Genomic DNA, 24,151 nt, shown 5'->3' on the forward strand with positions numbered 1-24,151 from the left:
CCTACCTCGAGCCCCTCACATGGGTGTGATATCCTCTCTTATGCACACACGGTGAAATGCTGTGTGTGCACAGTGCACACCCGAAGCCCACTGGGACAGGGACGGACACACTTACACTTTATGCACATACACGTTCATATGCTAGCAAATGCTCCACCCACGTGTGCCCACACACGAGAGCCTCCCCCCCCACACCGTTCCCCAGCCCAAAAGCGAAACGATGTGTCACCCCGCATGATATCCCAGCACTGGTGTCCCCAGCGCCAGTTTTCCCAGCTGCCGTCTGCTAACAAAATGTATTCAGGCTCTGCTCCACGCGTGCACAGTCGTGCAGAGACTCTTGTGTGTCGCGACTGTGCACCACGGGAAAAGGGGGATGGTGTGAAGAGCTTCAGAGGGCTACACAGGAATAGTGGGAACCTCACAGAAAAGAGAGAAAATGAACAGGAAAAGGCATCTCCTGCCACTGCCATGGGGGAAGGAACATCACTTTCTCATGTACCTCCACTTAACCTACCCACATGCAGTACTTCTAGCACCTCCTGAGCCTTGCCTGCACCCCAAAACCAGCCACAAAATCCCACAGTTTCCCTCAGCACCCAGGAATCCAGCTTTAGTTACCAGCTGCTGGTTGCCCATCACACACATCCACATATACACCCACTGTATGTGATGGTACCACAGAGCGCTCTCAGAGGTTCTTAGTGCACACCAGGGTGCCATATTGTGGCCCATGGAGCTCAGGGAGTCATCTGGTGTGGCCCAGAATTTACTGGGACATACTTGTGTTATCAATTGAATAATAGACCAAACGTCAAGAAGCCAATTATTAAATTTATTAATTATAATGAATAAAGAACAAAGAGGCAATGCAGCGCTGGGCGACAGGGGACTCTGCGTTCCACCAACTGCCGCAAGGTTTGGGTTAGCACGCGGTCCTTTTATGTCCTATTGTGGTGTACTCTGCACATGATCCGGTTGTTACTAGGGGGTCTTATTCTGCCTCCTGGCGGCGGTGCGGGCCAAAGCAAGCAGTTTTCCTCCGTACCCCCCCCTTGGCGCCTTCTGGTGATTTCCATCCACGTCACTCGCACTGGCGAATCTCATTGGCCGCTGTGCACTCGCTAACCCCCAATCATACCCGTGCAAATTCCCCGCCTGTGTGAGGAAACATGAAAACAAACAAGCCACTCGGCAGGGAAGTGGGGGAGCGAACATAAGGGAGGGAAGTGGGGAGCAAACACAAGGGGAGGGAGCAAAGATCGACCATGTTGCTTTGCCCATCAGCCCTGGACAAACATTCCTCCTCTTTGACAATTTCCCTTTTCTTTTATCGTTGAATGTTTGTCCTTTAGCCCTCTCCATTTACAATTTCTCTATTTCCCCCCCGCGGAGTCATTTGCGTTAAGATTAACAATTTCGTGGTGTCAAACCGCTTTTTTATCAGTTGTAATAAATATTTAATTATACATGGTCCAAATATTAGCCCCAGAATAATTGTGATCAAAGGTCCAGCCAGAGCAGACAGCAAAGTAGTGAGCCATGGTGATACATTAAACCAACCCTCATACCAGGATCTTCCTATTTCCCTATCCCTTTTTCGTTGTTCCAATCTTTTACGAAGTTCAGCCATGGAATCTTTAACTACCCCGGTATGATCAACAAATGAACAACATTCTTCTTGGAGTGCTATGCATAGTCCTCCTTCTTTTAGGAATAGGAGGTCTAATCCTCTTCAATTTTGTAATACCACCTCTGACAATGATTTAACCGAAGTTGCCAATTTATCAATTGATTGTTCTATTCTGTCTAGATCTTCATCTACAGCTTGTTGTAAAGCTTGTATCTCAGTATTTTTGACGAGTGAGGCTATGCCGGTCCTGGCACCCACACCTCCGGCAATCAAGAGGGCTGCTAAAGTAATTGTTGTTATAGGCTCTCTTTTCTGTCTGATGAGGCTCCCTTCCAATTGATACATAACATCTTCATTAGAATGATACATTAACCGTGGGATAATTACTATTTGTATACAGAATTCAGATCTATTAAATACCTCTAATGATATACACGGTGTCATTCTGATGTCTGAACATACCCACTTTGCACCTTCTGTGGGGATTAGCCATTTAAATTTTGTGTTTGTCTTGTTCATTATTCTATTTCCAGATATTGTGCTGTTACAAAGACTTTTGTATTGTTCTGGTACGGTTCCAATACACTTTCCTTTCCCTGTGACATGTTGTATAGTCAACCCCTGAGTGTGATTGCTGTTCCATGGGCACGCAATAGGGTTCGTTCCATTATTCCATGAGACCCTGCCTAGTTCCCCTATTGCCTCATAATAAGGTGGTTTCACACTATAGCACAACCAGCATTCGTTAGCTAAGTTTGGTTGTGTTTTATTCAGGGTGGCATATGCAGCTTGCATAATGCCCCATAGTGGATCACTGAATGTAGGTGATGTTGTCTTATACCTTCGACCTATACTATTAGGGGTAATTGTTGATGTAGGAACAGCAGGTAGTGGGGTTCTTTTGGTAGAAGGGGGTGGTGCCAAAACTATATTCAGGCCCATAGGCAGTGGGGAATCATGTGGCATACTTCTTTTTGCTATTCTGAATATACCACCTCTATCTGGACCTGGTTCCCAAAATCTAATTCCCCACATTCTTCCAACCAACCAAGCCTCCCGCATAGGATTTTGAACCTTTATATTAATTTCCCTACAGCAGTTTCCCCATCCGCAAGTCCGGGGCCAAGGTTTATTACAGTGCGAGCTGGGCGGATTACAACCTGGAGGGAACCATTCCATCTGTATGTCCGGGTCTTTAATGGTTGTGGACCAATGAGATGCCAATGTCTCACATCCCCAATACCCACAATAATGATTCGGTAAATTACAATAATCTCTCCCTCTAGTTGAAGCGGGACAGACATAATATCCCGAACAGTCCCCTCCTGCGCCCCCAGGCCCCGTAATTAATTCCTTTAAAGAAACAGTGAAATTTACATGGGTTTGATTCTCACAGTTTTTCAAGGGTTGGTCAGGTTGTTGTATGTTGAATAATTCCCATATCATGGGCTCGTGTGGATTGCTGGCCTGTACCCCCGGGAGTCGAACAGATGTACAGATCAAAATGATTGTCTTTGGGGTCAAGTATCGTTCCTTCACCCGAGGTCCATCTCTGCCTCGCCTGTCAACTGGGTTGCAGCCAGCTACAGGGGTCTTTATCTTCTCGGCAGCAGAGGACCTACTCGAAGGTAGACTTTTCCCCATCACAGTCTGTTTTATTCACTATTGAATTCCCTTGGGGTAATCTCGGCCCTTATCCACAGAATGTCTCTGGAGTTTGATTCCGGAGCCCTTTTAACAATTGGCCAACCCTTACAGCCGTGTACCCATTGTATTCAGGGCAGACTTGGTAGGCTGATCTCACTTAGTGCCTTTCTTTTACTCGTAAACGCAAATCCCCTTTCCACACTTGATAACCTTCCACGAGAAATACAAAATTAATGACAAGATTAATGCTATTATAAACCCTATTAAGCACTGTACAGCAAAAGGTAGGTGTTCAAACCATGCCCCAACCATTTAGCTTCTTTAGCAGAACTGAGGTGGCTTCTCCAGAGGGACTATATTAGTCGTTCCCTTCTATCTATCTTACGTTGTTGCCCTGGTGGAAATTCCTGTGGTAAAGTAAATCCTCTCAGTTAAATTTTGTTCCTTACAATTTTCTGGATAATTTCACCTTTAAATCTCCCGCTGGACTAGTAACTTCCCACTCATTATTGCTTACTGGCCCTTTAATACGGCTAGCATGCGTCCATCCTCTTTCTGCGGTTCGAACCGCTGTATTAGTAGTTAAAAGCACCAAATAAGGTCCCTCCCAACGGGGCTGTAAAGTGGCTTCTTTCCATGATTTTATAAGAACCCAATCTCCTGGTTTAACCTGGTGTAATCTAATATCAAGAGGAGGTCTTTGGGCCATTTGACCTTTTTCCCACAACCCTTGTCTATATCTCATTAGTTCACTGATATAGATATTAATGGTCTTATCTGTAATATTAGGATGATCAACAGGAACCTCCGCATCGTAGGGCATTCCATATAATATTTCGAAAGGAGATATTCCTATATCGGCCCTAGGTTGCGCCCTAATGTTTAATAATGCTGAAGGAATGCACCTTGAACACGAGAGGTGCTAGTCTTAGTTCCATACGTCGTGGTTCATCTTTTGTTAGTACTAATACACGCAAAGCAGCTTGTTTAGCCTCTTGGTCTGCCATGTTATTTCCCCGTGTCTTATAGTCAATTCCTTTTTGATGGCCCCTTAAATGTACTATGGCTATTTTAAGCGGTCCCCTTAATGCTTGTAACACTTCTCTTATTAATTCCTGGTGTATTAAATCTTTCCCTTGGGAGTTAATTAATCCCCTCTCCTTCCAGATTTTTCCAAAGGTGTGTATTACTCCATAACTATATTTAGAATCAGTATATATTGTTCCTGATTTTCCTTCCAGCCTTCTCAAGGCCTGTAGGACTGCATATAGCTCACAGGCTTGTGCTGACCAAGAGGGACTCAGTGGCCCAGATTCTAGTACCCTCAACGTTTTCCCATTTATCAGTGCATATCCTGACTTCCTTTTTCCATCTATCACCCTAGAAGACCCATCCACAAAAATTCTCTCTCTTTCATCTAATTCTTCCTCTTCTAGATCTGGTCTAATCTTTGTTTGATTTTCAATAGTTTGAAGGCAATCATGTAATAATTGTGATTCCTCGGGTTGACCATATAGAAATTGTGCAGGGTTCTGCAGGCTAGTAGTTTCAAGGGTTAAATTCGGTGCCTCTAGCAAAATACCCTCGTATTTCAACAAACGAGAGTCTGAAATCCACTTTTCAGCTTTTTGTTGTAAAACACTTCGGATATTGTGGGGAGACAACACCCTTATATTGCTATTAAAGGTAATTTTTCTAGCCCCTTCTACTAGAACGGCACATCCCACTATTGCCTGCAGACAGGTGGGCCATCCTCTACTCACTGGGTCTAATAATTTTGAAAAATACCCTATAGGCTTTTTCTTCCCAGCCCATTCCTGGGTCAAGACCCCATATGCTGTACCATCATTTATGTTGACAAACAAATAGAAAGGTCTCTTAAGATCAGGAAGGCTTAAAACGGGGGCATTGATTAGATCCTCTCGCAATGCCTGCCACTTCCTCTCATCATCTTCGCCCCAAGTTACCCATCCCTCTGGGGTTAACTTTTGATATAAAAATTTTACCTTCTCACTATAGTTCTCAATCCATTGCCTACAATATCCTACTAGCCCCAATATTTGTCTTATCTGTCTTTTACTTTGGGGAGATGGCAAGGATAATATCCCTTTTATTCTTTCTGGATCTATCTTCTTTTCCCCTTTATTAATATAATGACCTAAATACCTTACTTCTTCTTCTTCCACAAACTGTAATTTTGTCTTTGAAACTTTGAGGCCTTTTAACCCTAGAAAATTGAGAAGTTTAATACTATCTTCCCTAACCCGTTCCTCCTCTTTTCCCACAATTAACAAGTCATCGACATACTGGATAAGGGTGATTTCTGGAGCTGGTTGATATTCTTGTAAAATCTGTTCCAGGGCTTGCCCGAACAAATTTGGGGATTCGGTAAAGCCCTGTGGTAATACTGTCCACCTCAACTGTTGTTTCCTCCCTGTGTCTGGGTCTTCCCATTCAAAGGCAAAATAATCCCAGCAAGACTCATCTAGGGGGCAGGCCCAGAATGCATCTTTTAAATCAATTACACTATACCATAAATTTTCAGGGCCTTAATTTACATTCAACAGGGTGTAAGGATTAGCAACTACAGGGAAGCGAGAAATAGTTCTTTTATTTATTTCTCGCAAGTCATGTACCAGGCGATACGTGCCATTAGGCTTTTTAACCGGCAATATGGGAGTATTGAATGGGGACATACGGGGTTCCAATAACCCTTGCCTTATGAGTCTTTCTATTTCTGGCTTTAGGCCTTTCCTCCCTTCCAGCGAGATGGGATACTGTTTTATTTTTATAGGGATCTCAGGATCCTTGAGCTTAACGGAAAAAGGGGGTATTTCTAGACGCCCTACACTTTCGGTTGTATACCATACTTCAGGGTTAATCCTTTCTTCATCTTCCACCCTTAAAGGGCAGAGCTTAATTCTTATCTCCCTGTTCTTTACTTCCAAACTTATCCCCAATTCTATAATTAAATCCCATCCCAACAGGTTGAATTCAGCTTCTGGTACTATCAAGAAGTCTCCCAACCCTAGCTTAGATTCTGTTTCTATTTCTACATTTTTAACGACCCCTACTTTAAAGGGCTCTCCCTTAGCTCCTACTACTAAGGCTGTCTCTCTGGACAATTCGCATCCAGAGGGTAGTTGTTGTATGGTGGATCTCTCAGCCCGAGTCCACCAGGAATTCTACTTCTTGTTGTTGGGGACCTATCTTTAGTTTTATCAAGGGCTCACGGTGTTTCTGGGTCCCCAAAAGGTAAAGCCCCTGACCTCCCTAGTCTTCTTTAAACATCTTTTCATCCTGTATTCTAATTCTGCAATTTCTCTTTAAGTGACCTTTCTTCCCACAATAGAAGCAAGTTCGTTCTTCCTTTCTGTCCCTAGCTCCTTCACCCTTCCCCTGGCTGAAGAGTGGTTTCTGTAATGGCCGCCTTTCCTGCTTATCTAGTTTCCGACACTCTCTAACTGCAGCCACCATCATCCTAACTTGCTTCTTCTGGTTCTCGTCGTCCCTACGAACATAAACCTTTTGAGCTTCCCTTAGTAGTTCATCCATTCCCCTGTCCTGCCAATTCTCAATCTTTTCAAGTTTCTTTCGTATATCATCCCAAGTCTTTGCTACAAACTGCGTTTTTAATAAAGCTTGTCCTAATGGGGTTTCGGTGTCTAGCCCTGAGTACATTTGTAGATTCTTTCGTAATCGTTCTAGCCAATCATTAGGGGACTCCTCTTTCTTCTGCCTTTTGTTAAAAGCTTTATTGATATTCTGGCCCCTAGGGACTGCTTCCCTAATCCCCTGGATAACTATATTTCGTAAATCCTGCATATGTATTCGGTGATTCAGATCCTGATGGTCCCATTGGGGTCTTTGTAGGGGCCATTTTACATCTGCCTGAGGTCCCTGGGCATGCTGAGTGTCCCAGACTCTCATTCCTGCAGTCCTAATCATGTGTTTTTCTTCAGTTGTAAATAAGATGCCTAGAATGGAGTGTAACTCATCCCACGTATATATATTGGGACCTAGAAACTGGTCTACCCTTTCTGCAACTCCTAACGGGTCTTCCAAAAGCTTACCCACCTCTTTCTTAAATTCCCTAACATCCCCTGAACTTAAAGGTACTGAGATAAATCCCATCTGTGGATTGGGACCCCCCATAGGTACTTCTCGCAATGGATATAGATTTTGCTGACGAGCCCTTCTCCTGGTTTGGGGACCTAAGTTAGGGTCTATTTCCTGATTATCTGAATTATCCTGGTTATCTACCTCGGGCTGTGGAGGGGGAGGAGCTGTCGGTGTTGTTGGTGGAATATATGGTGGGGGTCCCATGGGGATATCCTCCTCCTTCCTAGGTTTCTGTTTTTCAGTCTTTCTATCTGCCTGGGATAGTTTAAAAATCGGGATTGCTGGTCCCCCTGGGCGTGTAACCCAGACAGCTGCATATTCACTCTCTTCCTGACTAAAGGGCGTCTTAGCATTAACCCAAAAATTTAATTGTTGCTGTACCCAATCTTCACTGGACCCAAATTTTGGCCACCGGACATTGGGGCCAATCTCCTTATCTCCCCATACTTTCACGCAATAGTGAATCATCTTAGCCCTACTCTTATTTCCTGTCCCGGGATAGTACCTCCACATTTCTAACATGAATGCTAGAGGGGAATCCTTTGGGGCTTGAAAACGTTTTATGGTCACAGGGTCCTTACTCTTTCCCTGTCCCATCTTCCGGAGTGCCTTCACTCACTCGTGTATGCGTTTCACTCGCTTCCCCTCGTTTGTGGCTCACGCCTTCGCAGGCAATGAGAACCGCACTACTAGAGGGTCCACACTCGCTTGGGTTAGTCCGAGCTACCGGCCCCCTCTCACACACACACCACTCGTCACACTCCGGGAAACCCGACCCCGACCGAACGGAAAACCCCTGCCAAAACGGCAGTTACTTACGCATCCTGCGTCTTCGTCCGGACTTTTGTGCACAAAATTTAAGGGGTTGACCGGTCCTTCCTTGCGTCTTTGCTCTTTTAAATTTCAGATCGTCGGTAGGAGTAAGGCAGGGAATCTTGGGAGAAAATGACATTTTTGGGTACAAAACATTTCTAGGACAAAATATCATATTTTCAGGAAGAAAACTGATATTTTTGGGAGAAAATGTCATATTTTCAGGAGAAAACAGGTATTTCAGTTAGAAAATATCATATTTTTGGGAGAAAATGTCATACTTTTGGGGAGAAACCTGCTATTTCTAGCAGATAATGTCATATTATTGGGGACAGAAAACTGGTATTTCTGGGAGAAAATATCATATTTTGGGGGAAGAATTTACTGCTATTTCTGGGAGAAAAAGCCATATTTCCGGGAGTAAAGTGTTATTTCTGGGGAGAAAACTGGTAGTTCTGGGAGAAAAGGTCATTTATGGGAGAAAGCTGCTATTTCAGGGAGAAAATGCCATATTTCTGTGGAGAAAGAGTCATATTTTGGGGAACAAATGGGTATTTCTAGGAGAAAGTGTCATACTTCTGAGGTGAAAACGTTTTTTCCAGGAGATGTAGTCTTATTTTTGGGGTCAAAAACTGCTATTTCAGGAAGAAAATGTCATTTTGGGGGAGAAAGCTGCTATTTCTGCGAGAAAATGCCATACTTTTGGGGAGAAAACCGGAATTTCTGGGAGAAAGTGTCATATTATGGGGAATAGAAAGCTGGTTTTTCTGGGAGGAAATGCCATATTTTTGAAGAGAAAACCAGTATTTCTAGGAGAAAATGTCATGCTTTTGGGGAAAAAGCTGCTATTTCCGGGAGAAAATATCTTATTCCCGGAGAAAACAGGTATTTCAGCTTAGAAAATCTCGTATTTCTGGGAGAAAATGTCATACATTTGGGGAGAAACCTGCTATTTCTAAGAGAAAGTGTCATATTATGGGGGACAGAAAACTGGCATTTCTGTTAGAAAATGTCGTATTTGGGGAAGCAAACTGGTATTTCTGGGAAAAAAATATCATTTTGTTGAGAAAACTGGAATTTCTGGGAGAAAGTGTTACATTTTCTGGAGAAAACTATTTCTGGGAGAAAATGTCATAGTTTGGGGTACAAAACATATTTCTAGGAGAAGTCATATTTCAGAGACAAAGCTGGAATTTCTGGGAGAAAATTTAATATTTTCTAGAGAAAACTGGTATTTCTGGGAGGAAATATCATATTTTTGGGTGAAAAAAATATTTCTGGGAGAAAATGTCATTCGTTTGGGCAGAAACCTGCACTTCTATGAGAAAATGCCATATTATGGGGGACAAAAAACAGACATTCCTGATTGAAAATGTCGTATTTTGGGGAGCAAACTCGTATTTCTGGGAGAAAAAGTCATATTTTCAGAGAGAAAACCGAAAATATTTCTAGTAGAATACGTCATACTTTTGAGGTAAAAACTGCTATTTCTGGGAGAAAATATCATATTTTCTGAACAACACTGCTATTTCTGGGGGAAAGGTCATATTTTGGGGGAGAAAACGTATTTCTATGAGAAAATGTCATATTTTGGCGAGAAAACATATTTCTATGAGAAAATGTCATATTTTGGCGAGAAAACATATTTCTATGAGAAAATGTCATATTTTGGGGGGAGACATCTGGTATTTCTGGGAAAAACTGTTTTTTTTTTAACTCTCTAATTGTCTGTGCTTTCCAGGATCTTATGATGTGGATTACCAATTACAAAACTATAAAACTGTGACACAGAGGCTGCGGGGGGCTCTGAGGGGCACTGGGAGTCACTGAGAGGACCTGCAGTCTTTGAGGGGCCCTGGAGGACACTCTGGGGCTCTGAAGGGGCCCCCACCATACCCTCCCATCTTCTTTAAGCCACACCACTCTCTCCCTGTGGAGCTTTAGGGCTCCCCTCCCATCACTTTCCCTACATGTTTTCCCAGCTACGTTCTCTTATTCCCATTGTTTCTTACCCTTCTTTTGGTACTGCTTTTCATTCAAGGATATCCAGCCTTATAGAGGAAATTGGATTCATCTCAGAAGGCAGAGTGCCTTTGCCTGTGAGCTTCTTATTTCAGTCAGGTGGATCCCCAAGCAGAGCTGTTGGTAGAAGTGTCAGAGGAAGAGATGGAAGCACTGCATCTCTCATTAGGGAAGTGAATTAATTACATTAATTTATTTTCAAGGTGGTAATTTAAGCCATTGAAGCAACGATGGGCTTTAATAGCCTTCAGTACTCCCTACACAGAATGTATATCAATGAAAATTATATAAAAGAATATTATATAATCAAATAATATTAAGATGTTATAATAATGAAATAAGCAAGAGAGTTAGGCACAGCGAAACAAAGAGAATAAATGGGATGCTTACCTGCGTTGTGAGCTCGCTCAGGAAACTCCAGTGGAGTGGATCTTCCGAAGAGAGAGAGATCGTTCCCCACTGGTAGTCAGCTCTTAAATGGGTCTAGGAGAGGTGGAGCCAGGCTTCACCCCTTCCTGCAACACAGGTGAATTGCTTTCACCTGTGCTCCCAGGGCTGACTCATTGCTCGCCTCAGGTGATTAATCAGAGGTTCAGGCCATGACTCAGCAGTTCCCATACACAGAGGCATCCCTGAAGGGTCCTGATGGGTGAGTTGCACCCCACTGTAACTACATCCCAGTTGCAGGGTACACAATTAACAAATGCACAGTTTGCAGAGTAGCATGGTTAGAATAGCATTCTACAGGTAGAAGTAATTTACTAAATCCAGTCAAACCAAACAAAATGAGAGAGAAACAGAACATCAAATACAAGTCCTTACACAGGGGAAGTATATGCCTTTTTCTCTGCTTCAGTCCAGCCAGGAGCTCTGCCTTCTTTTCTCTGCACTTCAGGTTCTCTAGGAACACTGATACTCCTTCCCTCCTGTCTGAGAACCCAAAATACCCATAAAGGCAGCCCATGGGACCAGAACATGAACTCTACAACTTACTTGACAGGATGTTTGGATGGGGAATACTGACAACAAAAATCACAAAACCACAGCAGAGATCCCTCCCTAGTGGCAGCCAGCCCTTAAATGGGGTCTAGGAGAGCTGCAGCCAGGCTCCACCCTTACATTCACACAGCTGAATTGCCTTCACCTGTGCTCCCACAGCTGACTCAGTCCTTGCCTGAGGTGATCAATCAGTGGTTCAGGCCCTGACTCAACAGCTCCCATTCACAGAACCATGAAATGACAGATGCATGTCACTGGGAGCAGTGGATGTGCAAACAGCACTCTGCATTCCCAGCAGTCATTTCAGCCCTTTGCTGTCCGGGCTGCTCACACAGATCTCAGCATCTGCTGTGTCAGCATTGAGATTTGTGCTCCCTCATCTGTTGGAAGAGTCACCAATTGGCATTGAGAACAGACTGGGATCAAAATATGTGGGCTATTGCAGGTCATCCATCCATAAACCTTCCTCAGTAGACATTCATTTTACTCATTATCTTTGTCCTATGGCCATATAAGCACTGTAAGGGCACGGCCTGAAGCTGTGATGGAGCACCTGGGGAGGGGTGCAGCCCTGAGAGCACAGCTGGGGGCAGTTCAGCTGTTGGGTGGGGCTGAGCCAGGCTCCACCCCTCCCTGACCCCATTTAAGGGCTGGGAAGCACAGGGGCAGCATCTGAACCTGGGGGGTGCTTCCAGTAGAGTGTGGGGATGGTGCCTTCTCTATTGCAGGGCTGTGGTCTCTCCTTTTTTTTTGGGGGGGAAATCCTGACTGCATTTGAGGACTAGTAGCCATCTGTACCTGGAAACAGCTTCCTTTAGAGTGAGGGTGAGTATCGGTCCTTGGAATGGGGTGGTTCTGTTTTTATTTCAGGGTTGTGACCTCCCCTTTTTGGGGGGATCCTAACCACATTTAAGGGCTGGTAGCTGTAAGGACAGCTTCTGAACCTGGAGACCGCTTCCTTTGGGATGCAGGGTGAGCCCTTAGAATGGGGGGAAGCAATTCCTGCTTTATTTCAGAGCTGTGAGCTCTGCCTTCCGGGGGGGGGGGGTGTCTCAAGGTGGGTTAGAGCACCTGTATTTGCTATGTGTGTTGTTTCCTCTTCAATAGTTCTTACCTCATAATCTCCAATCTGGGGCTCCAAATATGGTTTGTCTGTTCCCACATCATCCCACTTTGTGGCTGTAATTCACAGTACTGTGTGCTAATTACGCCTATGTAGAGTTTTTTAAGGGCGTTCTGTGCATCATTACTGTCTATTAAATTATGTTCTGCATTCTTTTCTGATTTCATTTTGCAGCTCAGTGGGGTTTAAGGATTTGCTGGGCTCCTCTAATCAGCAGTGTGAGATCTGTGCAGCAGATAATAGAACATCACGAGCCCCACGTTGGTGCATTTCTTGTATGCAGGTAGGTTTGCGATGTGGTCCAACTCCCCCACAGTGAATGTCCACAGCTAGATTAGGTTGCTCAGAGCTTGACCCAGCTTTGCCTTGAAAGGGACAACACATCCATCACGTCTCTGATAACCTGTTCCACTGCCCCACCGCCCTCACTGTGGAAGACATTTTTCTTTTATCTAACCTCAATTTTCTGTTGTTCTTCCTTTATGTAGTGAAAGGCTATTACCAGGTTACCTTGGAGCCTTCACTTCGCCAGGCTGAACAGCCCCAGCTTTCTCTTATAGGAGAGGTGTTCCGTCCCTCGGTTCATATTTGTGGCTGTACTCTGGATGTGCTCCCACAGCTCCGCATCTCTCCTGCACTGAGGACTCCTCATTTGGATGCAGCTCTCCAGGTGAGGCCTCACCAGCGCAGAGCAGAGGGGCGGGGATCGCCTCCCTTCGCCTGCTGACCGCGCATCTTTGGATGCAGCTCAGGATACGGTTGGCTTTCTGGGCTGGAAGGGCTCATTGCTGGTTTCTGTCCAGCTCCCACCCACCAGTACCCCAGGCCTTATTGGGCAGGACTACGCTCAGTCTTTTCACTCCCCAGCATATTTTGGTGGTGGGTGTTCCCTCATCCCAGCTGCTGACCCTGCACTTGGATTTGCATCCATTGCTCAGCCTGTTGAGTCCCTCTGGATGGCGTCCTGTCCCTCTGGTGTGTCACTGCACCCACAGCTCGGTGTCATTAGGGTGCACTTAATTCCACTGTTTATGTTACTGATGAGGGGCAATCCCAGATGTTTATACGAACTGGGCGTAGAACCCCTTGAGAGCAGCCCTGCGGAGAAGGACTCGGGGATCCTGGTGGATGAGAAGCTGGACATGAGCCAGCAGAGCGTGCTTGCAGCCTGGAAGGCCAACTGTATCCTGGGCTGCATTAAAAGAGGGCTGGCCAGCAGGGAGAGGGAGGCGATCGTCCCCCTCTGCTCAGCTCTTGTGAGGCCCCATCTGCAGCACTGCGTCCAGGCCTGGGACCCCAGCACAGGAAGGACGTGGAGCTCTTGGAGCGGGTCCAGAGGAGGGCACTGAGATGGTCAGAGGGCTGGAGCACCTCTCCTATGAGGAAAGGTTGAGGGAACTGGGATTGTTTCTCTTGGAGAAGAGGAAGCTCTGGAGAGACCCCATCACAGCCTTCCATTACTCAAAGGTAGAGCATAAGCAGGAGGGGGAATGGCTGTTTACGAGGGTGTATAGTGATAGGGCAAGAGGAAATGGTTTTAAACTGAGACAGAGGAGGCTTAGGTTGGTTATCAGGAGGAAGTTTTTCACGCAGACGGTGGTGATGCACTGGAACACGTGCTTTAGAGTCACTTCCAGGAGGATCTGCTCCGTGATCATTCCCAGCACAGAGGTGAGACCGACGTGGTCGTAGTTCCCTGTCCTTAATGACAGGTGTGCTGTTGCCTTTTTACTCACCAGAGACTTCACCTGACTGCTTGACTTCTCAAACACCACTGAGAGTGGCTCAGTGACTGCAGCAGTGAATTCCCTCAGAACTCTGAGACTCATCAGGACCCGAAGACTCCTGGATGTTCGGGTCCTCAGGTGGTCCAGAACCTGATGTCCCATCACAGTGTGGGATGGGGAAGGGTCTGTGGGACTGGCATTGCTTCCTCAATCCCCACCTACCAAAGGAAAGGTAAGGGCTGTGTCTAATGAGCAGTTATCAGAGAAGAGGGAAGCTAAAATGTTGTTGGGTACCTGAGCCTTCTCATCTGTTGTTCCCAGCTGCAGTGATGCCGGTAAGCAGCATCGTGCACAGAGTGCAGCCACGTTGCTCTGAGAAAGGAGCACTGCAGTGCACGTTTGTGAAAGAGGCACTACCCTACATGTGGGGGGCAGTGCCTTCAGTACTGTGTTGTGTCCAACAGTGGCAGCGGAGAGCTGAGTGGCAGCTGCTCCAGAGCGCTGTAACGACTGCATGGAGGTGTGTGGGTCTTCATGAGAACAGCCAGGAACTGAAGTCTGCGTTTCCTGGGATGCCTCGGGACCTCACTTTGCTGGCTGGTAATTGTCTGCTCAGCAGGTAAGGGCAATGCACACCCACCAGCGTTCACCCATTCCATAGCATGTGTCACGGAATTAACTAGATCAGTTTATGCCCGTGACAGGGGGCAGTAGGCCCCTGCCCTCCCCACCCCCCCCCGCCTGGGCCCACAAAATGGGAAGGAAGGGGGAAAAGGAAAAAAACAGCGGCAACAATCTATGGAGGTAAACTTATTTTACTAACTATGATATCGGAATGCAAAATAATACGATATAATACAATCTAATTGAAATTGAGACTAATAAATCAAATAAGATATGAGAGAGAGTTCCCGAGACCGAGTCAAACCTGAAAAAGCTTGGAATGGCTAGGAAAGCACCCTCCAGCACCCACTGCCAGGCAATAAGAGACCGCCCCCCCCAGAAGGGTCAGATCCCGTGACTTCCGCAATGTATAGGGACAGGTATGTAGAATTAGAGCATTAACACTTCCAGTACATGATGTTTTGATGTGGAATATTGAAAATCAAATAAGCAAAAACCAAAACCATGACAGCATGGCACAACATGGTTCTCCCAGTGCTTTTATTGCACTTACTGGTGCTCAAAAGGCTGCCTGTCCTTTTCTTCCTGCATTCTCCTTGCCTCTGGCCTTTCACTGCGGTGTTCTCCTTCCCTTTGCCTTTGCTGTTCCTATTACATTCTCTTGCCCTCCTGTTTTTGTGTTCCATGCCACATTCTCTTGGCCATTGCCCTTGGCTTTCTTTGCTGCATTCACTTCAGCATTCAGTTTTGGCATTCCCTGCCGCGTTCTCTCGCCCTCCTGTTTTGGCATTTCCTTCCGTGTTCTCGTGGCCATCATCCTTGGCATTTCCTCGCCCTTCTGTTTTTGTGTTCCATGCCACATTCTCTTCAGCATTTGGTTTTGGCGTTCCCAGCAGCATTCTCTTGCCCTCCTGTTTTGGCATTTCCTGCCATGTTCTCTTGGCCCTTGCCTGGGCATTCCCTGCGGCATTCTCTTTGACCTCCTGTTTTGGCGTTCCAGCCACATTCTGCATTGGCCGCCTTTGTCGTGTTCTCTTTGGTCTCCAATTTTGGCACTTTCTGCCATGTTTTCTCTTAGCCCTTGCCTGGGCATTCCATGCCATGTTCCCTCGGCCTTCCGTTTTGGCATTTCTTGCTTTGTTCTCTTGTCCTTTGCCTTTGGCCTTTCCTGCTGTGGTCTCTTTGGCTGTATATTTTGGCCATTCCTGTTGCGTTCTCCTTGCCCTCACTTTGGCATTCCATTGGGTGCTCCCTTGGCTTTTTGCCCTTGCGTTAACCTTGGCTTTTTGCCCTTGCGTTAACCTTGGCTTTCCATGGGATTTCTGCTTGCCTTTGCCTTTGGCACTCTGGGATTAGCTGGGAGGCAGTGTTCATGTTAACCTCGACCTGAACCCACAGCTGAATGGGAGTTCTCACAATAATTATGTTAACCTGCAGCGTACCTGTAAACCAAACCCTTAACCCAATATTAAAAATGCCTCTTACCCTAAATGCTGACATAAAAATAATGCCCCATGTTTTCTGTCAAAGTAACCTTAATTGTAACTGTAGTGCAGAATACTATTGTTAAGTAACTGTAACTTCAAACCTATAAATAGCATTAATTATATCCCTAACGCTCCCTTGCGTCGTCATTAGAGCAACACGCGGAGGGTGCAGCCCTATATATGTGGGGCAGTGCCTTCATTACTGTATTGTGTTCAGCAGGTGGCAGCAGAGCTGCGGTCCTCCTGAATGCCGTAACAACTGCACGGAGAGATGAGCGGGCCTTCATGGGAACAGCAAGGAACCAGAATCTGCATTTCCTGGGATGCCCGGAACTTCACTTTGCTGGCGGGTAATTGTCTGCCCAGCAGGTAAGGGCAATGCACACCCACCAGTGTTCACCCATTACTTAGTGAGACCAAGGTAGGGTTTCCAGAACTCATTTCTACATTTCACGGTGCCCTGAATGCTGCTTGTCTTATTCTTCCTGCATTCTCCTTGCCTCTGGCCTTTCACTGCGGTGTTCTCCTTCCCTTTGCCTTTGCTGTTCCTATTACATTCTCTTGCCCTCCTGTTTTTGTGTTCCATGCCACATTCTCTTGGCCATTGCCCTTGGCTTTCTTTGCTGCATTCACTTCAGCATTCAGTTTTGGCATTCCCTGCCGCGTTCTCTCGCCCTCCTGTTTTGGCATTTCCTTCCGTGTTCTCGTGGCCATCATCCTTGGCATTTCCTTCCGTGTTCTCGTGGCCATCATCCTTGGCATTTCCTCGCCCTTCTGTTTTTGTGTTCCATGCCACATTCTCTTCAGCATTTGGTTTTGGCGTTCCCAGCAGCATTCTCTTGCCCTCCTGTTTTGGCATTTCCTGCCATGTTCTCTTGGCCCTTGCCTGGGCATTCCCTGCGGCATTCTCTTTGACCTCCTGTTTTGGCGTTCCAGCCACATTCTGCATTGGCCGCCTTTGTCGTGTTCTCTTTGGTCTCCAATTTTGGCACTTTCTGCCATGTTTTCTCTTAGCCCTTGCCTGGGCATTCCATGCCATGTTCCCTCGGCCTTCCGTTTTGGCATTTCTTGCTTTGTTCTCTTGTCCTTTGCCTTTGGCCTTTCCTGCTGTGGTCTCTTTGGCTGTATATTTTGGCCATTCCTGTTGCGTTCTCCTTGCCCTCACTTTGGCATTCCATTGGGTGCTCCCTTGGCTTTTTGCCCTTGCGTTAACCTTGGCTTTTTGCCCTTGCGTTAACCTTGGCTTTCCATGGGATTTCTGCTTGCCTTTGCCTTTGGCACTCTGGGATTAGCTGGGAGGCAGTGTTCATGTTAACCTCGACCTGAACCCACAGCTGAATGGGAGTTCTCACAATAATTATGTTAACCTGCAGCGTACCTGTAAACCAAACCCTTAACCCAATATTAAAAATGCCTCTTACCCTAAATGCTGACATAAAAATAATGCCCCATGTTTTCTGTCAAAGTAACCTTAATTGTAACTGTAGTGCAGAATACTATTGTTAAGTAACTGTAACTTCAAACCTATAAATAGCATTAATTATATCCCTAACGCTCCCTTGCGTCGTCATTAGAGCAACACGCGGAGGGTGCAGCCCTATATATGTGGGGCAGTGCCTTCATTACTGTATTGTGTTCAGCAGGTGGCAGCAGAGCTGCGGTCCTCCTGAATGCCGTAACAACTGCACGGAGAGATGAGCGGGCCTTCATGGGAACAGCAAGGAACCAGAATCTGCATTTCCTGGGATGCCCGGAACTTCACTTTGCTGGCGGGTAATTGTCTGCCCAGCAGGTAAGGGCAATGCACACCCACCAGTGTTCACCCATTACTTAGTGAGACCAAGGTAGGGTTTCCAGAACTCATTTCTACATTTCACGGTGCCCTGAATGCTGCTTGTCTTATTCTTCCTGCATTCTCCTTGCCTCTGGCCTTTCACTGCGGTGTTCTCCTTCCCTTTGCCTTTGCTGTTCCTATTACATTCTCTTGCCCTCCTGTTTTTGTGTTCCATGCCACATTCTCTTGGCCATTGCCCTTGGCTTTCTTTGCTGCATTCACTTCAGCATTCAGTTTTGGCATTCCCTGCCGCGTTCTCTCGCCCTCCTGTTTTGGCATTTCCTTCCGTGTTCTCGTGGCCATCATCCTTGGCATTTCCTTCCGTGTTCTCGTGGCCATCATCCTTGGCATTTCCTCGCCCTTCTGTTTTTGTGTTCCATGCCACATTCTCTTCAGCATTTGGTTTTGGCGTTCCCAGCAGCATTCTCTTGCCCTCCTGTTTTGGCATTTCCTGCCATGTTCTCTTGGCCCTTGCCTGGGCATTCCCTGCGGCATTCTCTTTGACCTCCTGTTTTGGCGTTCCAGCCACATTCTGCATTGGCCGCCTTTGTCGTGTTCTCTTTGGTCTCCAATTTTGGCACTTTCTGCCATGTTTTCTCTTAGCCCTTGCCTGGGCATTCCATGCCATGTTCCCTCGGCCTTCCGTTTTGGCATTTCTTGCTTTGTTCTCTTGTCCTTTGCCTTTGGCCTTTCCTGCTGTGGTCTCTTTGGCTGTATATTTTGGCCATTCCTGTTGCGTTCTCCTTGCCCTCACTTTGGCATTCCATTGGGTGCTCCCTTGGCTTTTTGCCCTTGCGTTAACCTTGGCTTTTTGCCCTTGCGTTAACCTTGGCTTTCCATGGGATTTCTGCTTGCCTTTGCCTTTGGCACTCTGGGATTAGCTGGGAGGCAGTGTTCATGTTAACCTCGACCTGAACCCACAGCTGAATGGGAGTTCTCACAATAATTATGTTAACCTGCAGCGTACCTGTAAACCAAACCCTTAACCCAATATTAAAAATGCCTCTTACCCTAAATGCTGACATAAAAATAATGCCCCATGTTTTCTGTCAAAGTAACCTTAATTGTAACTGTAGTGCAGAATACTATTGTTAAGTAACTGTAACTTCAAACCTATAAATAGCATTAATTATATCCCTAACGCTCCCTTGCGTCGTCATTAGAGCAACACGCGGAGGGTGCAGCCCTATATATGTGGGGCAGTGCCTTCATTACTGTATTGTGTTCAGCAGGTGGCAGCAGAGCTGCGGTCCTCCTGAATGCCGTAACAACTGCACGGAGAGATGAGCGGGCCTTCATGGGAACAGCAAGGAACCAGAATCTGCATTTCCTGGGATGCCCGGAACTTCACTTTGCTGGCGGGTAATTGTCTGCCCAGCAGGTAAGGGCAATGCACACCCACCAGTGTTCACCCATTACTTAGTGAGACCAAGGTAGGGTTTCCAGAACTCATTTCTACATTTCACGGTGCCCTGAATGCTGCTTGTCTTATTCTTCCTGCATTCTCCTTGCCTCTGGCCTTTCACTGCGGTGTTCTCCTTCCCTTTGCCTTTGCTGTTCCTATTACATTCTCTTGCCCTCCTGTTTTTGTGTTCCATGCCACATTCTCTTGGCCATTGCCCTTGGCTTTCTTTGCTGCATTCACTTCAGCATTCAGTTTTGGCATTCCCTGCCGCGTTCTCTCGCCCTCCTGTTTTGGCATTTCCTTCCGTGTTCTCGTGGCCATCATCCTTGGCATTTCCTTCCGTGTTCTCGTGGCCATCATCCTTGGCATTTCCTCGCCCTTCTGTTTTTGTGTTCCATGCCACATTCTCTTCAGCATTTGGTTTTGGCGTTCCCAGCAGCATTCTCTTGCCCTCCTGTTTTGGCATTTCCTGCCATGTTCTCTTGGCCCTTGCCTGGGCATTCCCTGCGGCATTCTCTTTGACCTCCTGTTTTGGCGTTCCAGCCACATTCTGCATTGGCCGCCTTTGTCGTGTTCTCTTTGGTCTCCAATTTTGGCACTTTCTGCCATGTTTTCTCTTAGCCCTTGCCTGGGCATTCCATGCCATGTTCCCTCGGCCTTCCGTTTTGGCATTTCTTGCTTTGTTCTCTTGTCCTTTGCCTTTGGCCTTTCCTGCTGTGGTCTCTTTGGCTGTATATTTTGGCCATTCCTGTTGCGTTCTCCTTGCCCTCACTTTGGCATTCCATTGGGTGCTCCCTTGGCTTTTTGCCCTTGCGTTAACCTTGGCTTTTTGCCCTTGCGTTAACCTTGGCTTTTTGCCCTTGCGTTAACCTTGGCTTTTTGCCCTTGCGTTAACCTTGGCTTTTTGCCCTTGCGTTAACCTTGGCTTTTTGCCCTTGCGTTAACCTTGGCTTTTTGCCCTTGCGTTAACCTTGGCTTTCCATGGGATTTCTGCTTGCCTTTGCCTTTGGCACTCTGGGATTAGCTGGGAGGCAGTGTTCATGTTAACCTCGACCTGAACCCACAGCTGAATGGGAGTTCTCACAATAATTATGTTAACCTGCAGCGTACCTGTAAACCAAACCCTTAACCCAATATTAAAAATGCCTCTTACCCTAAATGCTGACATAAAAATAATGCCCCATGTTTTCTGTCAAAGTAACCTTAATTGTAACTGTAGTGCAGAATACTATTGTTAAGTAACTGTAACTTCAAACCTATAAATAGCATTAATTATATCCCTAACGCTCCCTTGCGTCGTCATTAGAGCAACACGCGGAGGGTGCAGCCCTATATATGTGGGGCAGTGCCTTCATTACTGTATTGTGTTCAGCAGGTGGCAGCAGAGCTGCGGTCCTCCTGAATGCCGTAACAACTGCACGGAGAGATGAGCGGGCCTTCATGGGAACAGCAAGGAACCAGAATCTGCATTTCCTGGGATGCCCGGAACTTCACTTTGCTGGCGGGTAATTGTCTGCCCAGCAGGTAAGGGCAATGCACACCCACCAGTGTTCACCCATTACTTAGTGAGACCAAGGTAGGGTTTCCAGAACTCATTTCTACATTTCACGGTGCCCTGAATGCTGCTTGTCTTATTCTTCCTGCATTCTCCTTGCCTCTGGCCTTTCACTGCGGTGTTCTCCTTCCCTTTGCCCTGGCTTTCCCTGTTGTGTTCTCTCGCCCTTCTGTTTTGTTGTTCCCCCTCGCATCCTCTCGGCCATTGCCTTTGGCCTTCTTTGCTGTGTTCTCTTTGGCCCTTGGCTTTGGCCATCTGTGCCACATTCTCTTGGCCTTTGTCCTCAGCCTTCTTTGCCACGTTCCCTTTGGCCTCCTGTTCTGGCGTTTCCTGTGACGTTCTCTTTGGCCTCCAGTTTTGGCGTTCCTGGCTGCGTTCTCTTTGGCCATTGCCCTTGGCGTTCTTTGCCACATTCTCTTTGGCCTCTTGTTTTTGCATTCCCTACAGCGTTCTCTTTGGCCCCTTGCTCTGGCATTTTGTGCGACGTTCTCTTTGGCCTCCGGTTTTGGCGTTCCTGGCTGCGTTCTCTTTGGCCATTGCCCTTGACCTTCTGCACTGGCCTTCCATGCAATGTTCTCACGGACCTTGCCCTCCATTTTGGCCTTCTCTGCGTTGTTCTCTTTGCTCTCTGTTTCGGTGTTCTCTGCAGCCTTCTCTTTGGGCCTGACCTCTGATGAGGCCTTCTCTTTGGTGTTCTCCATGCCTTCGCCGTCCCTTTGCCTTTCCTGTTGCCTTCCATTGTGTTTCATCTATGCCTTTGCCCTCTGTTTTGGTGTTCTCTCGGGTGTTCTCCTCGCCTTTTGGTTTTGCCTTGGCCTTCCCTAACGGTCACTCCGAGCATAATCCTAATATACGTAACCCTAATACCTTCACCCTGACCCTATTGAGCTCTGAACCCCAAATGCAGTGCTAATTGTAACCATGACTGTATAGATAACTGTAGTAACTGTCCAAACTAACGCTGAACCTACGCTTGAATTGGGCACTAAACCCATCTGTAACCTTCTGTGTAATACTAACAAAAACACTTACAGCTTCCCTGTTAAACACTCCTAACCCTAATATTACTCAATTTGTCAGAGTAGTGTTTGGCTCCCATGTTTTGTGGGGGCGGGCTTACGGTGAGCGTCGTTTGCGTCTCGGCCTTCCTCTTTCTAAAGCGCGTCTCTCTGTATTACAGGTGAAGATCCTTCGGTACTCCCAGTCGATGACTTGCCCCACTTTCCAGGCTTTCCACACTGACCGCCAGCTCGGTTTGGTCGAGCCGTTACCCACATCCCCCGGTCCGTTCCCTTTCCATAGTCTTCCTTTCGCTCTGCCACAAGCCCCTACCACTGCCCAAGATCATTGCAGGCAATGTGGGGACGTGGCACTCAGTCTCATTATAGTTCATCCCATTGGCCTCAGCACAGCGATCCAACACACCCTTCCTTAGCCCCCTTTTACTCCCAGGCCAACCAATGCTTCCTTCGGATGCGATTTGTGTTCCTTCCCAGCCACTGTGAGACCCGTGCCCCTTTGTGGCCATTTTGAGAGTTGCGCTGACTTGAGCGTGTGCAATCAATTTATCTCAACCAAATTGGTGTTAGCTTTGCAGTCATTTTGCATCAACCAAATTGGCTTTAGTTTTGCATTCAATTAATGTAAACCAAATTGGCTTCAGCTTTGCCTTGCTTATGGGGTTGGGTTAGCTTTGCTTTGTTTGTTTGTACCGCAGGGCTAACCCAACCCCATAACCAACGCTGAAGGCCTGTTGGAGGCAATCCGTGTTCCTTCCCGGCCACTGTGAGACTCGTGCCCCTTTGTGGCCATTTTGAGAGTTGCGCTGACTTGAGCGTGTGCAATCAATTTATCTCAACCAAATTGGTGTTAGCTTTGCAGTCATTTTGCATCAACCAAATTGGCTTTAGTTTTGCATTCAATTAATGTAAACCAAATTGGCTTCAGCTTTGCCTTGCTTATGGGGTTGGGTTAGCTTTGCTTTGTTTGTTTGTACCGCAGGGCTAACCCAACCCCATAACCAACGCTCAAGGCCTGTTGGAGGCAATCCGTGTTTCTTCCCGGCCAGTCTGAGACTCGTGCCCCATTGTGGCCATTTTGAGAGTTGTGCTGATTTCAGCATGTACAGTCAATTAATCTCAATCAAATAGGCTGTAGCTTTGCAGTCATTTTGCATCAACCAAATTGGCTTTAGCTTGGGTGTTGCTTATGGGGTTGGGTTAGCTTTGCTTTGTTTGTTTGTACCGCAGGGCTAACCCAACCCCATAAGCAACACCCAAGGGCCGTTGGAGGTCATTTGCGTTCCTTCCCGGCCAGTCTGAGACTCGTGCCCCATTGTGGCCATTTTGAGAGTTGTGCTGATTTCAGCATGTACAGTCAATTAATCTCAATCAAATAGGCTGTAGCTTTGCCTTGCTTATGGGGTTGGGTTAGCTTTGCTTTGTTTGTTTGTACTGCAGGGCTAAGCCAGCCCTGTATCAACACCCAAGGGCCATTGGAGGTCATTTGCCTTCCTTTCCGGCCGGTCTGAGACTTGCATTCTGTTTTGGATGGGCTGAGATCTAAACTGCTTTTGAGGTGGATTGCAATACATAATGTTTTTGAAAATGTAATGTCGCTAATGGGGTATGGAGGCTCTGTGATCTTTGTCTGGTTAATCTGACGTATGTAAACCATGTGTGTTAAACTGTATGGAGGAAGTGTATATTGCATCTCTAAACTGCATTGTGCCACATATTCAATCTGTGTGATGCTGTGCCTCTAAACTGTGTTGTGCCACATATGGAATGTATGGATGCTGCAGCTATGAATTGCATTGTGCCATGTACAGAATATATGAATGCTGTGGCTATAAAGTAAGTTCAGGAATTGTAATGAATATGGGTAACCCTGATGTACTTCCCAAGGTATAATGGGGTTGGGGTTGGGGTTGGGGTTGGGGTTGGGGTTGGGGTTGGGGTTGGGGTTGGGGTTGGGGTTGGGGTTGGGGTTGGGGTTGGGGTTGGGGTTGGGGTTGGGGTTGGGGTTGGGGTTGGGGTTGGGGTTGGGGTTGGGGTTGGGGTTGGGGTTGGGGTTGGGGTTGGGGTTGGGGTTGGGGTTGGGGTTGGGGTTGGGGTTGGGGTTGGGGTTGGGGTTGGGGTTGGGGTTGGGGTTGGGGTTG

At 46.7% G+C, this 24,151-nt stretch overlaps 2 long non-coding RNA genes across 20 annotated transcripts; one reads left to right on the top strand and one right to left on the bottom strand.

Annotated features, from left to right (window-relative positions):
• Positions 1 to 2,494: 2,494 nt before the first annotated feature.
• On the bottom strand, positions 2,495 to 10,673 carry LOC149914996 (uncharacterized). Its single transcript, XR_016460036.1, has 3 exons — positions 10,628 to 10,673; positions 10,228 to 10,354; positions 2,495 to 8,336 (listed from the first exon to the last, which is right to left on the bottom strand). It is a non-coding gene; the product is annotated as an uncharacterized LOC149914996 (long non-coding RNA).
• On the top strand, positions 10,587 to 23,898 carry LOC149914997 (uncharacterized). Of its 19 annotated transcripts, none has more exons than XR_016460022.1 (4): positions 10,587 to 12,642; positions 14,099 to 14,705; positions 16,418 to 20,960; positions 22,172 to 23,898. It is a non-coding gene; the product is annotated as an uncharacterized LOC149914997 (long non-coding RNA). The 19 variants fall into 19 exon arrangements; XR_016460024.1 differs by having other exon boundaries at positions 16,418 to 20,941; XR_016460029.1 differs by having other exon boundaries at positions 16,418 to 19,412; positions 20,809 to 23,898.
• Positions 23,899 to 24,151: the final 253 nt, after the last annotated feature.

The sequence above is a fragment of the Phasianus colchicus genome, chromosome 26, assembly GCF_987193195.1.
Source record: "Phasianus colchicus chromosome 26, bPhaCol1.hap1.1, whole genome shotgun sequence".
Lineage (NCBI taxonomy): Eukaryota > Metazoa > Chordata > Aves > Galliformes > Phasianidae > Phasianus > Phasianus colchicus.